At 48.9% G+C, this 15007-nt stretch overlaps 1 protein-coding gene across 4 annotated transcripts in view; it reads right to left on the bottom strand.

Annotated features, from left to right (window-relative positions):
* gbe1b (glucan (1,4-alpha-), branching enzyme 1b) overlaps nucleotides 1-15007 on the bottom strand; it is a 394510-nt gene that overhangs the window by 91599 nt on the left and 287904 nt on the right. The window lies entirely within an intron of this gene.

Genomic DNA, 15007 nt, shown 5'->3' with positions numbered 1-15007 from the left:
AAGGTTGTAGACAACATGAAAATTGGCAGAATTGTGGATAATGAGGAAGGTTGTCAAAGGATTTTGGCACAGACCAGAAGGGCCGAATGGCCTGTTTTCTGTGCTGTAGTGTTCTATGGGTCTATGATTCGGCGGGTATAGATCAGTTGGTAATGTGGGAAGAGAAATGGCAGATGGAGTTTAATCTGGACAAGTTATAATATGGACATTTTATAGAAGTTGATAAAATCATGAGAGGCATAGATAAGGTGGACGGTAACAGTCCTTTCCCCAGGGTAGGGGAGTCCAAAACTAGGGGCATAGGTTTAGGGTGAGAGGGGAAAGATTTAAAAGGGACCTGAGGGACAACTTTTGCATGCAGAGGGTGGTGAGTGTATGGAACGAGCTGCCAGAGGAAGTGGGTGAGGCAGGTACAACAGTGTCATTTAAGAAGCACTTGGATAGGTACATGGAGGGGTGGGGCTTGGAGGGATATGGGCCGAATGCAGGAAATTGGGACTCGCTGGGTGGGCACCGTGGTCAGCATGGACTGGTTGGGCTGAAGGGCCTGTATCTGTGCTGTATTGCTCTATGAGTCTAAGTGTGAGTATTGCACTTTGGGAGGTCAAATGTAAAAGTACACAGTATATGGCAGGACCGTTGGGAGCATTGATGTACAGAGGGTACTTGGGTGCAAGTCCATAACCCCCTGAAAGTGGCAACACAAGGAGAAAGGGTGGTAAAGAAGGCATACGGCACACTTGACTTCATCGGTTGGGACACTGAGTATACATGGGGAAGTCAACTTCGGCCACATCTGGAGCACCATGTGGAGTTCTGGTCACCCCATTACAGGAAGGACGTGGAGGCCTTGGAAAGGGTGCGGAAGAGGTTCACCAGGATGTTGTCTGGATTAGAGAGTATTGGCCATAAGGAGATTGGACAAACTTGGATTGTTTACTCAGGAGTGTTGGAGACTGAGGGGAGACCTGATAGAAGCTTATAAAATGACAAGAGGCATAGATAGAGTAGGCAGTCCTTCTCCCCCAAGGTGAAAACATCAAATACTAGAAGGCACAGCTTTAGCATGAGAGGGGGAAAGGTTCAAGGAGATTTTTTTCTGGCAAGTTTTTTACACAGAGAGGTGGGTGCCTGAACTGGCTGCTAGGGGAAGGGGTGGAGGCAGATACGACAGCAATGTTTAAGGGGCATTTGGACTGACACATGAACAGACAGGGATGGAGAAATATGGACCACGTGCAGGCAGATGGGGTTAGTTAGATTGGCATCACGGTCAGCAGAGATATGGTGGGCCAAAGGGCCTGTCCCTGTGCTGTACGGTTCTGTGGATGCAAACACTCTTGCAGTAAAAGCCAACGTGCTGTTTGCCTTCCTGATCACTTGCTGAACCTGGATGTTAACGTTCACTGATTCGGGCACAGGGACATCCAGGTTGCTGTGAACGTCAACACCTTTCAGTCTCTCACTATTTACATGGAACATCGAACACTACAGCACAGTACAGGCCCTTCGGCCCACAATGTTGTGCCGACATTTTATCCTGCTCTAAGAACTATGTAACCCTTCCCTCTCTTCATGTGTCTATCTAAGAGTCTCTTAAATGCCCCTAATGTATCTGCCCCCACAACCTCTGCCGGCAGTGCGTTCCACGCACCCACCACTCTCTGTGTAAAAAACTTACCCCTGACATCCCCCTTATACCTTTCTCCAATCACCTTAAAATTATGTCCCCTCGTGTTAGCCATTGTCACCCTGGGAAAAAGTCTCTGACTGTCCACTCGATCTGTGCCTCATCATCTCGTACACTATTTATTCTCTATCTTTCTATTTTCTGGACCAAAATGGATGAGCTCATTCCTTTACACGTTCTGCTCCACATGTCCTGTTCTTGCTCATTCACTCAGCCACCTATATCCCCCTGCACCCACCCTCTGTGGCACTGACCTTGGACATAAAGTCACGGAGTAGTACGGAACAGGAACGGGCCCTTCGGCCCACATCCACACTCCACTGCACCACCTACACTCCCATTTACCCACAGCAGCATTCTCTGCCTTGGCTTGTCTCGATACTTGTAAAATGTAAATCCCCCTCCAAACATCTCACCTTAAACCTATGCCTCATTTGTTACACAAGGTCACCTCACCATAATCCGTAGCAGTGCTTGCCATTGCTCCTGCCCCTGTCTTATTACGTTCTTCTGTTGCATCCTCCCCTACTCGAGCCATCCATAGTCACAGGGTCACACTGCACAGAAACACCCTCAGCTCACCAAGGCTGCTCTGACGTCAAACACCATTTTACACACATCCTTTCTCATTTCTTCCCACACTCCATCTTTAGTCAGCGATGGACAGAGCAGCTGCCTGTTCCTTCTGTTGCTCTGATTCGATGAAGTTTCCTCATACCTCGGTGGAGGGACGGTCGAGGGGAAGTGACTGCTTGAGGCTTTTGAGTAAACGTGGTGCGGGTGCTGAGCGACGTGGGGAAGCACAGATAACGGCTGAACGTGGTGCTGACAGAACAGATCGCAGGAGGATAGGCTGAGCTGTAAAGGGGGAACCACACTCCCTCGGTGACTCGAGGACAAGTGGAGAGGCAGCTTGCACAGATATTCGGAAACCTTTCAGCGCACTAACACCTCAGAGTCTCAGGGGAGGTTACAGGCTGAGAATGTGGCAGAGGGACAGTGGACAGTATTAAGACAGGAGGAACAGAGGAGGTATGAGGGCCGATTTCTCACCTTGGGAAGCAGTGGGTCCAGGAATCCGATGGGTCTGTTCTAGGTCTGGTCTGTTCATTGTGTTCATCAATAATTTGGAATAAGACCCACCATCAGTGGTGTCGACATTTACAAGTGATGCCAAAATTATAGATACAATTAATGATTAGAAAAATGACAAAAGATTTGTAAAGGTTTATCAATGAGGTACAGAGGTATAGTGACTAAGATCAGGAAACTGGAAGCAGTCACCCAGAGACGTGTCCACCAAGCCAAGGCAACAGGGGATGTAAATCCTCGACTGTAGATAAACCGACAATAAAGAGCGTCTCACCAATGGCGCTGTAACTGAGGGAAGGAATTGGGGTGATAGGATGTGAGTCACTCACAGCATCGTAGACAGATACAGCACAGGAACAGGCCCTTCGGCCCACAATGTTGTGCTGAACTAATTAAGCTAATGACACCTAATCCCTTCTGCCTGCACAATGTCCATACCCCTCCATTCTCTGCACATCCATGTGCCTATCTAAGAGCCTCTTAAGCACCCCTTTGCTACCTGTCTCCACCACCACCCCAGGCAGCACATTCCTGGCACCCACCACTTTCTGTGTAAAACATCTTGCCCCGCACATCTCCTTTGAACTTATCCCCTCTCACCTAAAATGCACGCCCTCTGATATTAGACAGTTTGGCCCTGGGAAAAAGATACCGGCTGTCTACTCTATCTATGCCTCTCATAATTTTATAAACCCCTATCAGGTCTCCCCTCAGCATCCACTGCTCCAGAGAAAACAACCCAAGTTTGTCCAACCTCTCCTTAGAGCTCATGCCCTCTACTCCAGGCAGCATCCTGGTAAACCTCTTCTGCACCCTCTCCAAAGCCTCCATATCTTTCCTGTAATGAGGCGACCAAAACTGGAGATCCGGCAGAGGGGATTGACCAGGGATGGACCACTTCAGTAATGAGGAGAGACCGGAGAGGCTGCTTTGTTTTCCTTGGAGCGGAGGAGGCTGAGAGGGAACCAGAATGATGTTCTCAGGGATATAGATTGGGGGGCCAGTGAGAACAGAGAACAGTATAGCACAGTACAGGCCCACCATGTTGAGCCGACCTATATAAACTTTATCCCCATTCAATCTATCCCTCTCTGTACTTCACCTCCCGTAACCCTCTATTTTTCTTTCGTCCATGTGCCTATCTAATAGTCTCTTAAATGTCCCTATTGTATCGGCCCTACCACCACCCCCGGCAGTGCGTTCCAGGCACCCACCACTCTCTGTGTGAAAAAAAAACCTACCTCTGACATCTCCCCTGAACTTTCCTCCATGCTCCTTAAACGGGTGACCTCTAGTATTGGCCAGTGCCACCCAGGCTGTCCATTCTGTCTATGCCTCTCATAATCTTATACACCTCTATCAAGTCTCTTCTTATCCTCCATCGCTCCAAAAAGGAAAGCCCTCACTCACTCAACCTATCCTCATAAGGCATGCTCGCCAAACCAGGCAACATCCTGGTAAATCTCCTCTGCACCCTCTCTAAAGCTTCCACATCCTTCCTATAATGAGGCGACCAGAACTGAACACAATACTCCAAGTGTGGTCTAACCAGAGTTTTATAGAGCTGTAACATTACCTCTCGGCTCTTGAACTCAATCCCCCGACTAATGAAGGCCAACACTCCATACGCCTTCTCAACTGCCCTATCCACTTGTGAGGCAACTTTGAGGGATCTATGGACTTGGACCCCAAGATCACTCTGTTCCTCCACAATGCTCAGAATCCTGCCATTAACCTTGTATTCTGCTTTCAAGTTCATTCTTCCAAAGTGTATCACTTCACACTTCTCCAGAGTGAACTCCATCTGCCACTTCTCCGCCCAGCTCTGCATCCTGTCTAAATCCTGTTGCAACCTATGACAACCCTCTGCACTGTCTACCATCAAACTTCATGTCATCTGCAAACTTACCAACCCACCCTTCCATTTCATCCAAATAATTTATGAAAATCACAAAGAGCAGGGGTCCCAGAACAGATCCTTGCAGACCACCACTGGTCACCGACCTCCAGGTCGAGTACTCTCCTTCTCCAACCTTCTGTGGGGAAGCCAATTTCAAATCAACACAACCAATTTTCCATGGATCCCATACTTCATGACTTTCTGCATGAGTTTACCATGGGGAACCATGTCAAATGCCTTACTAAAGTCCATATATACCACATCCACTGCACTATCTTCATCAATTTGTCTTGTCACTTCCTCAAAAAAACTCAATTAAGCTTGTGAGGCACGACCTGCTCTTTACAAAGCCTTGTTGACTATCCCTAATGAGACTATGCTTCTCCAAATGCTCATAAATCTGTCCCTAAGAATCCTCTCCAACAGTTTGCCCACCACTGATGTAAGACTCACTGGTCTGTAATTCCCAGGATTATCCCTTTTTACCTTTCTTGAACAATGAGCAATGTTTGCCATCCTCCAATCCTCTGCTACCTCTCCTGTGGCCAGGGAGGACTCAAAGATCAATGTTAATGCTCCAGCAATCTCTTCCCTCGCTTCCCATAGTAACCTGGGGTATATCCTGTCCGGTCCCGGGGACATCTATCCGAATGCTTTTTGATAGCTGCAACACTGCTTCTTTCTTAACCTTGACATGCTCCAACACATTTGCCTGTTCTACGCTACCTCACATTCGTCTAAGTCCCTCTCCCTGGTGAACACTGAAGCAAAATATTCATTCAGGACCTCCCCTACCTCCTCCGCCTCCAGACACATTTTGCCCCCTTATCCCTGAGCGGTCCTACCCTCGCTCTAGTCATCCTCTTGTTCCTCACATATGTGTAGAATGCCTTAGGGTTTTTCTTAATCCTACTCGTCAAGGCCTTCTCATGTCCCCTTCTAGCTCTCCCAAATCCCTTCTTAAGCTCCTTCCTGGCTACCTTACAACTCTCTAGAGCCCTGTCTGATTTTTGCTTCCTAAACATTAAATATGCTTCCTTCTTCCTTTTGACTGAACCTTCCACCTCTCTTGTTAACCACGGTTCCTTCACCCTACCATCCTTTCCTTGTCTCAGTGGGACAAACTTATCCAGAACCACATGCAAGTGGTCCCTAAACAACCTCCACATTTCTGCAATGCATTCACCAGAGAGCATCCATTCCCAGTTTACGCTCTCAAGTTCCTGCCTGATACCATGTAATTTGCCCTCCTCCAATTAAATACTTTGCCATAATGTCTGCTCCTATCCCTGTCCATGGCTATGCTAAAGGTCAGGGAGTTGTGGTCACTATCCCTGAAATGCTCACCCACTGAGAGGTCTGTTGCCTGACCAGGTTCATTGCCTAGTACCAGATCCAGTATGGCCTCTCTTCTAGTTGGCCTGTCCACAAACTGTGTCAGGAATCCTTCCTGGACACTCCTAACAAGTTCTGCCCCATCTAAACCTTTTGCACTAAGGAGGTGTCAATCAATATTAGGGAAGTTGAAGTCTCCCATGACAACAACCCTGTTATTTTTGCACCTCTCCAGAATCTGCCTGCTGATCTGCTCCTCGGTGTCCTGGTGGCTATTTGGGGGATGGGGGGGGGGGGCGGGGGAGTTCTATAGAATACTCGAATACTCCCAATAGAGTGATCGCTCCCTTCCTGTTTCTGACTTCCACCCACACTGAGTCAGTAGACGATCCCTCCATGATGTCCTCCCTTCCTACAGCTGTGATATTATCCCTGATTATCAATGCCACTCCCCATCCCTTCTATCCCCTTCCCTATCCCTGTTGAAACATCTGAACTCTGGAACCTTTCTTCTTTGCAGAGGTCACAGAGTCATAAAGTTATAAAGCATGAAAACAGGCCCTTCGGCCCAACTCGTCCATGCTGACCAAGTTGTCCACTTGAGCCAGTCCCACTTGCCTGTGTTTGGTGTGTGTAACCAGAGGGCACTGGTTTCAGGTAAGAGCTGACCTGTTTCCATGCTGTGTGACAAGTGCGTGAATTGCCAAGGTACAGAAAGGATTGGTGCTGGCAGGTACAACAGGCGGCAGGGATGTGGGACCGAACTGGGCCCGTTTCTGTGCTGGATACCCGAGAACTGGTTTACCCTGCCCGTCCCCATGGCCTTGCTGTTGTATTCTTCCACAAACCAGGAACTCTCCACACCCCAGGGTTTCCCTCAGTGCTCAGTTTTCTCGTTATCAGAGAGTGAGCGGTTCCTTTAACTGTGGCTCTCAGTACTGGTCTCCCCGTTCCCACCGCTGCCCCTCCTACAGAAAGCACCGGCTCCTGTTAACGTGTATCTTCACACTGCCCCTCAGCATCACTCACCTCAGCCTGGCACTGACCACAGAGACTGCAGGTGCTGGAATCTGCATCAATAACAAACTGCTGGAAGAACTCAGGGTTCAAGCAGCATCTGCTGGGGGAGGGGAAGGGGATGGTCAAGGTTTTGCGTCGGGACCCTGCATCGGGACTGGAAGAACTCAGGGTTCAAGCAGCATCTGCTGGGGGAGGGGAAGGGGATGGTCAAGGTTTTGCGTCGGGACCCTGCATTAGGACTGAGAGTGCAGAGGGAGGGTAGCCGGTAGGTGGATGTGAGAGTAAGTGCTGAAACAGAGGCTGGTAGGTGAGAGAGGGAACCAGATACCGAACTGGACCAGGCCTCAGTGAAAATAATTATTCAAATTTCGGTACATTGCTGGCCCACACGTCTTCCAAGCAGCAGAAAATGTATTAATTCCACACTGGAGACAGTTTGTTCTTCACTCACAGATATTTTAAATAGCACGCATCTGGTATAAGCCCCTGAGGAACAGCACGAGTTATATTTTCTGTGGTAGAACATTCCCCATTTAGTGTGTGTCACCTGTCACATGATATATAGCCATTCCTAACAGTTTTGCATAAGCAACGATGTCAAACTCCCCCGAAAAGTTAAAGTAAACTACATCAACCTCCCACACTCTCTCGGTTATCACTTCAGAGCTCCAGGAGTTCAGTGAGGAACCAGGAGGCCGTGTTGACTGCTGCTTGTGAACCTGCCTTTCCAATACTGGCAACATCCCTCACTGCGGACACTGAACTGGGCCGTAGTTACCACACCTTCAGTCCACTCACTGCCCTCTTGAGGCAGAAGGCCTGACCTTCCCACTCCAGAGATGAACATCCATGGATTCACCCAGACCCCCAATGGTGCTGAAAGGACTGTTATGGTGGGAGTTGCACAAAGAGGGAGGAGGAGGGTGAAAGGATCAAGGGATGGGTGGGTTTGAGATGGTGCTGGGACCTGAGAGGGTCGAGAGAGAGAAACATGGCAATGGATGAGGCCATGTCCACTTGGGCCTGTTCCATGACTCAGTGACACCAAGGCTGATCTGGTCTTGTCCTCAGTTCCACTTTCCTGTCCGTTCTGTAATCTTTGGCACCTCCACGGACCGAGGGGAGGTGTTAGATATGGGAGATGGAGATTGTCTGATGTCTGTGGCTCAACTTCCACATCAAAATTCAGGCGAACAAGGTTTATTGATGAATATCTCCACCCACCCCGAGTTCAGAGTTACAGCAATCAATCCGACTGAAGGCCGGATGTACAACAGTACAGCACAGGAACAGGCTCTTCAGCCCACCGTGTCTGTGCCGAACAAGGTGACAATTTAAACTGCACATCTGCCTGCACATGGTGCATACCCCTCCATCCCTGCCTGTTCATGTGTCTGTCTAAATGCCTCTTAAATGTATCTGCTTCCACATCTCCCAGCACCCAGTTCCATGCACCCACCACTCTCTGTGTGTAAAACACTTGCCAGGTACATCTCCTTTAAACTTTCACCTGAAATACATGCCCTCCAGTATTCCATATTTCCACACTGGGAACAAGACTCTGATTACCTACCCTATCGATGCCTCTCATAATTTTGTACACCTCTATCAGGTCTCCCCTCAGCCTCCAATGCTCTAGAGAAAACAACCCAAGTTTGTCCAACAAAGCTAATACTCTCCAATCCAGGTGACATCCTGGTGGTCCCCTGACCGAAGAAGGCAACTATGCCATATACCTTCTTTACCACCCTATCTACAAGTAAACCAGGGCAGTAAATGGCAGGGCTCTGGAGATTGTTGTAGGACAGACACAATTAGGGGTACAGGTACATAATTCCCTGAAAGTGGTGACACAGGTAGTCAGGGTGGTGAAAAGGGTGTTTGGTATGCTTGCCTTCATCAGTCAGGGCACAGAGTACAGGAGTTGGGGTGTAATGTTACAACTGTACAAGTTGTCAGTGAGACCACACTTGGAATGTTGTGTGTAGTTCTGGTCACCGGGGTGTACAGAGGATGTCATTGAGCTGGAAAGGGTGTGGAAAAGATTCACAAGGATGTTACTGGGACTGGAGGGCTTGAGTTATAAGGAGAGTCTGGATAGGCTGGGACTTTTACCTCTGGAGTGATGGAGACTGAGGGGTGACCTTGCAGAGGTTTACAGAAATAATGAGGGGTATAGATAGGGTGGATGATCACAGTCCTTTTCCCAGGGTAGAGGAGTCTAAATCTGGAATGTTTAGACTTAAGGTGAGAGGGGAAAGATTTATAGGAGACCTGAGGGGCAACCTTTTCACACAGAGGGTGGTGTGTGTGTGGAACAAGCTGCCAGAGGAAGTGTTTGAGGTGGGTACAGTTACAATGTTTAAAAGGCATTTGGACAGGTACAGGGACAGGAAAGGTTGAGTGAGATATGGGCTAAATAGGAGTAGGTCGGGTAGACAACTTTCCCGAACTTTGCCATTCTTGTCTCTTCCTCACCGGAACACATTGGTCCCATATTCTGACCAGCTGGGCCTTAATGGCTCCCACATGTCAGATGTGGACTTACCCAGTAACAGCCACTCCCAATCCATTCTCCCCAGCTCCTGCCTAATACTGTTGTAACTAGACTTTCTCAAATTCAGCACCTTCCTCCAAGGTCCAGCCTTAACCTTTCCCAAAACTATCTGAAAACTTATTGGGGAGTTATGATTACTGTTCCCACAATGCTCTGCACTGAAACTCTGTTCACCTGGCCACGCTCATTTCCCAATACAAGGTCCAGAATGGCCCCTTCCCTGGTTGGACTATCTACACTGTGTCAAGCAACCCTCCTGGATTCACCGAACAAGTTCTGCCCCATCTAACCCTCTGAAGGAGCTGGGGCAAAGGTTCTGGCTCAGACTGCTGGGAGATGGTGCAGGAGGGAGAGAGGCTGCTCGTGAGTCCCGCTACAGAGGCTCCTCCTGGGCCTTTCTGCTCAGGAAGTGGAGGGGCGTCTCTGAGCTCTGATTCACTTCTGGAATGTGCAGAACATCCTGCACAATGATGGTCAACTCAGCTTCAGAGAGACATCTCAGACAAGGTTGGTGATGTTGTGGGGAGTGTAGAAGGTTGCTGTAGGTTACACGGGACATTGATAGAATGCAGAGCAGGGTTGAGAAGTGGCAGATGGAGTTCAACCTGGAAAGGTGTGAAGTGATACACTTCAGGAGATCGAATTTGAAGGCAAAATACAAGGTTAAAGGCAGGACTCTGAGCAGTGTGGAGGAACAGAGGGATCTTGGGGTCCACATTCAGAGATCCGTCAAGGTTGCCACACAGGTCGATAGGGTTGTTAAGAAGGCGTATGGAGTGTTGGCCTTCATTAATTGGGGTATTGGGTTCAAGAGCTGCGAGGTGATGTTGCAGCTCTATAGAACTCTGGTCAGACCACACTTAGAGTATTGTGTTCAGTTCTGGTCGCCTCATTATAGGAAGGATGTGGAAGCTTTAGAAAGGGCGCAGAGGAGATTTACCAGGATGCTGCCTGGATTGGAGAGCATGTCTTATGAGGATAGGTTGAGTGAGCTAGGGCTTTTCTCTTTGGAGAGAAGGAGGATGAGAGGTGATTTGATAGAGGTGTACAAGATGATAAGAGGCATAGATCGAGTGGACAGTCAGAGACTTTTTCCCAGGGGACAATGGCTAACACGAGGGGACATAATTTTAAGGTGATTGGAGGAAGGTATAAGGGGGATGTCAGAGTTAAGTTTTTTACACAGAGAGTGGTGGGTGCGTGGAACGCACTGCCTGCAGAGGTTGTGTGGGCAGATACATTAGGGACATTTAAGAGACTCTTAGATAGACACATGAATGATAGAAAAATAGGGGGCTATGTGGGACGGAAGGGTTAGATAGATCTTAGAGCAGGAGAAAATGTTGGCACAACATTGTGGGCCAAAGGGCCTGTACTGTGCTGTAATGTTCTATGTTGAGCCTCAAAGGACAAGAACGATCTGCCGGAGATGAGCTGATTTACAGCACAGAAAGGACTGTGTGATGGGGAGGGTGTTTGGGAGGAAGGACAGTCACAGGGAGAGCGCTTTAAAATAGAAGAGAAGAGAAAGCAATGCAAGCAGATTCAATAATGGGACAGAGTGCTGAATGAGAACAAAATGACGTCAGCTTCAACAAAGGATTACAGGATATTGTCTCTCGCACGCGCGCACACACACACACACACACACACACAAACACATGCACGCACACACGCATGCACACACACACACGCACGCAGGTGCGCGCACACACACACGCACGCGCACACACACACACACACACAAACACATGCAAGCACACACGCACACACACACGTATGCAGGTGCACACACACGCGCACACACACACAGGTGCACACACGCGCACGCACGCGCACGCACACACCCACACACACACCCCTCCACATACAGACACAAAGAGCAGTCAGCTGGTGAGCACAGTCTATCTGAACTACCCTTGACATTATTCCCAATAAACATGGTCATTCAAAACACCCCCCACCACTCCAGTGCTTGCTGACATTCACAGGCTCACCGCTAATTACCGACCCTGTTTCAAATGTTCACGTGCTTGCCTGCTCTTGCTCATCGCCACTTCTGTGACCTCCATCAGCCTCTGGACTCCCAGATGTGCAGACTCTCTGAATCCTGGTCTCTGGAGCAGCCCAGAGTTTAATTCCTCCACTGTCGGTGGCCCCACCATCAGTCTCCAGAGCCCAGCTGAGCTGACTGAGCTTTGGGCCGTCTGCCCTAACAGCTCCTTCAGGTGCGGTACTGTTTCACGTTGCTGTTAAATATCTCAGGTTAGGAACAGAGGGACCTTGGAGTGTGTGTCCACAGATCCTTCAAGGTAGTGGGAGAGATCAGTGTGTGGTTATTGGGCATGTGACATGGTTTCATGGAGTCACTGAGCTACACAGCACAGAAACAGGCCCTTCGGCCCTCCTCATCCATGCTGACCCTGATGCCTACCTGCACAAATCCCATGGCAGCATTAGGCCCCTCCTGTTGATACCCTTCCCATCTAAACACTGTAATCACACCCGCCTCTACCACCTCGCCCCACACACCCACCACCCTCGCTGTGAGAAACTTACCCCTCACATCTCCTCTAAATTCCTCCCCTCTCACCTTAAACCTGTGCCCTGTAGTTTGAGACTCCCCTGCCCTGGGGAAAAGGCTATCTGTCCTATCTGTGCCCCCCTTAATTGTATAAACCTCGATCAGGTCACCCCTCAGCCTCCTACATTCCGGTGAGAACAAACCCAGCCTGTCCAATCTCTCCCCATAACTGCAGCCCCTCCATTCCAGGCACCATCTTGCTAGCATCTTCCTATTTCTGAACTCCAACCCCTTCTCAATAAAAGCCAACATGCCAGTTGTCTTCTCACTTCTGCCTGGTAACTTTGAGATTTGTGCAGAAGAACACCAAGATCCTGCTAAACTTCACTCATTTGCAGTCTCTCCATTTTGATACGAATCCACCTTTTGATTCCCCTTGCCAAAGTGCACGGCCTCACGCTTTTCCACATTAAACTGCATTTGCCAGGTTTTTCCCACTCACCCAATCTCTGTATCTGCTGCAGTCACAATGTCCTCATCACAACAGGCCCTTCCACTTAGTTTCAACTGACTGGAAAACTTGGAAACTTTACATTTTGTTCCCTCCTCTGGGCCTTTATGAAAATTGTAAATAAGTGCAGAGCAAGAAGCAATCCGTGGGGTACTCCAGCCATCACATCTCTCCAGCCTGAGAAAGACACATTAGTTCCAACCCTCCGTTTTCTATGTGACAGCCAGTTTTGTATCTACCTAACATACTCCCTCCAGTACCACGATCTCGTCACGTGCCCCAGCACCTTGTCAAATGCCCTTGGTGGTCCAAATACATCCTATTTACAGGTTCCCCTCCATCTATTACATTGAACGGAAGGGCCCTGGGTACTGTTGTAGAACAATGGGACCTTGGAGAAACAGGTACATAGTTCCCATGTAGTGGAGTCCCAGGTAGACAGGGCAGTGAAGGAAGCTTTTGGCACACTGGCCTTCGTCAGTCAGGGCTCTGAATATAGAGGCTGGGAGATTATGTTGCGATCGAACAAAATGTTGGTGAGGCCACACTTGGAGTATTGTGTTTAGTTCTGGTCACCCTGTTATAGGAAGGATGTGACTAAACTGGAAAGACCACAAAAAAAATTTACAAGGATGTTGCCAGGACTTGAGGGACAGAGTTACAGGGAGAGGTTAGACAGGGTGGGCCCTTATTCTTTGGAGCATAGGAGACTGAGGGGTGATCTCACAGAGGTATATAAAATCATGGGAGGCATAGATAGGGTGAGTGGTGCTTCTTCCAGGGTTAGGGAATTGAAAACTAGAGGATGTAGTTTTAAGGTTGAGGTGAAAGGTTTAATAACAGCCTGAGGGGCAGCTGTTTACACAGCGGGTGGTAGATATATGGAACCAGCTGCCAGAGGAAGTGGGTGAGGCAGGTACATTAGATACATGGACAGGTGTAGGGATGACAAGGGTTTAGAGGGATTTGGGCCAAATGCTGGGAAATGGGATTAGCTTGAATATACATCTTGGTTGGCAGGGACATGTGTGGGCCAATGGGCCTTTTTCTGTGCTGTACAAGAAAGAGGTATTGTTGTCTCTTAAAGAATGTTAAGGTGGATAAATACCTAGGGTCAGATGGGATATACCCCAAGTTATAGAGAGAGGCAAGATGAGATTGCTGAGGCCTTGACCAAGATCTCTGTGTCCTGTCTGGCCACAGGTGAGGTCCCGGAGGACTGGCAAGTAGCTAATGTTGTTCCAATATTCCAGAAGGAAAATAGGGATTATCCTGGAAATTATAGACTGTCGTCTCATGTCAGTGGTAGGGAGAGTATTGGAGCGGATTCTTGGGGATAGGATTTATGAGCATTTGGAAAACCATGGCTTTATTAGGGACAGTCAGCATGGCTTTGTGCAGGGCAGGTCATGTCTTACTCATGAAAGGCAGAGACAGGATGGACAGTCAGAATCTTTTTCCCAGGGTAGAATCGTCAAGCTCTGGAGGATATACATTTAAGGTGAGAGGGAGAAAGTTTAAAGGAGACATGTGGGGTTATTTTTTTACACAGAGAGTGGTGGGTGCCTGGAATGCACTGCCTGGGGTGGTGGTGGAGGCAGGTATGATACTGGCATTTAAGAAACTTTTAGCATATGAATGTGCAGGGAATTGAGGGATCTGGATCATGTGCAGGCAGAAGGGATTTAGTTTAGTTTGGTACCATGGTCGGCACAGACATTGTGGGCCGAAGGGCCTGTTCCCGTGCTGTACTGTTCCATGTGGAGTGATAGGGTTCAACTGTCTCCTCCAGGAGCTGCAGAGGAACTTTAATTTGCCGATGCAGTTTATAAATAGATGATTGCCTCGGTTATAAAGGGGTGAACAATTTCTTCAAGGCTCACAACCTGTTCTAATAATGCTCAATTTGCAACAGTGTGAATTGCTTGTCTATTTTCAGCCTGCGAGAGTGTTGTGCATACAAAATCTGATATTCCCCTAATGAACAGGAAGGCATCCCAATTACCTGAATATTCATGATATGGAGGCAAAGGCTGAGAGTGTCGGTGTGGCACTCAACAACAAGCACTCACCAGACACGACCACAGGATAATGCCACACAGATGGGCACCCACTGCAGAACCTGCCCCGCCGCCTCTCGCACTGCTCTCCCGCACCAACTCTTCCACAGATGGGCACCCACTGCAGAAACCTGCCCCGCCGCCTCTCGCACTGCTCTCCCGCACCAGCTCTTCCACCGCTGAGAGGGGAGAGAGGTGACAGGGTACACTGGTGTGTGGGCTGGCTGGATCTCCTCCTCCATCCCCAGGTAGTGTCCTGCACTGTCCCTTTCCTGACCCCCGACACTGGGCACCGACCCGACCTGATCCCGACCCCTG

This window comes from Pristis pectinata, chromosome 4, assembly GCF_009764475.1.
Source record: "Pristis pectinata isolate sPriPec2 chromosome 4, sPriPec2.1.pri, whole genome shotgun sequence".
In the NCBI taxonomy this organism is placed as follows: Eukaryota; Metazoa; Chordata; class Chondrichthyes; order Rhinopristiformes; family Pristidae; genus Pristis; species Pristis pectinata.
Note: the sequence above shows the minus strand (reverse complement) of the source record. Positions and strands in the feature narration are given on the sequence as shown.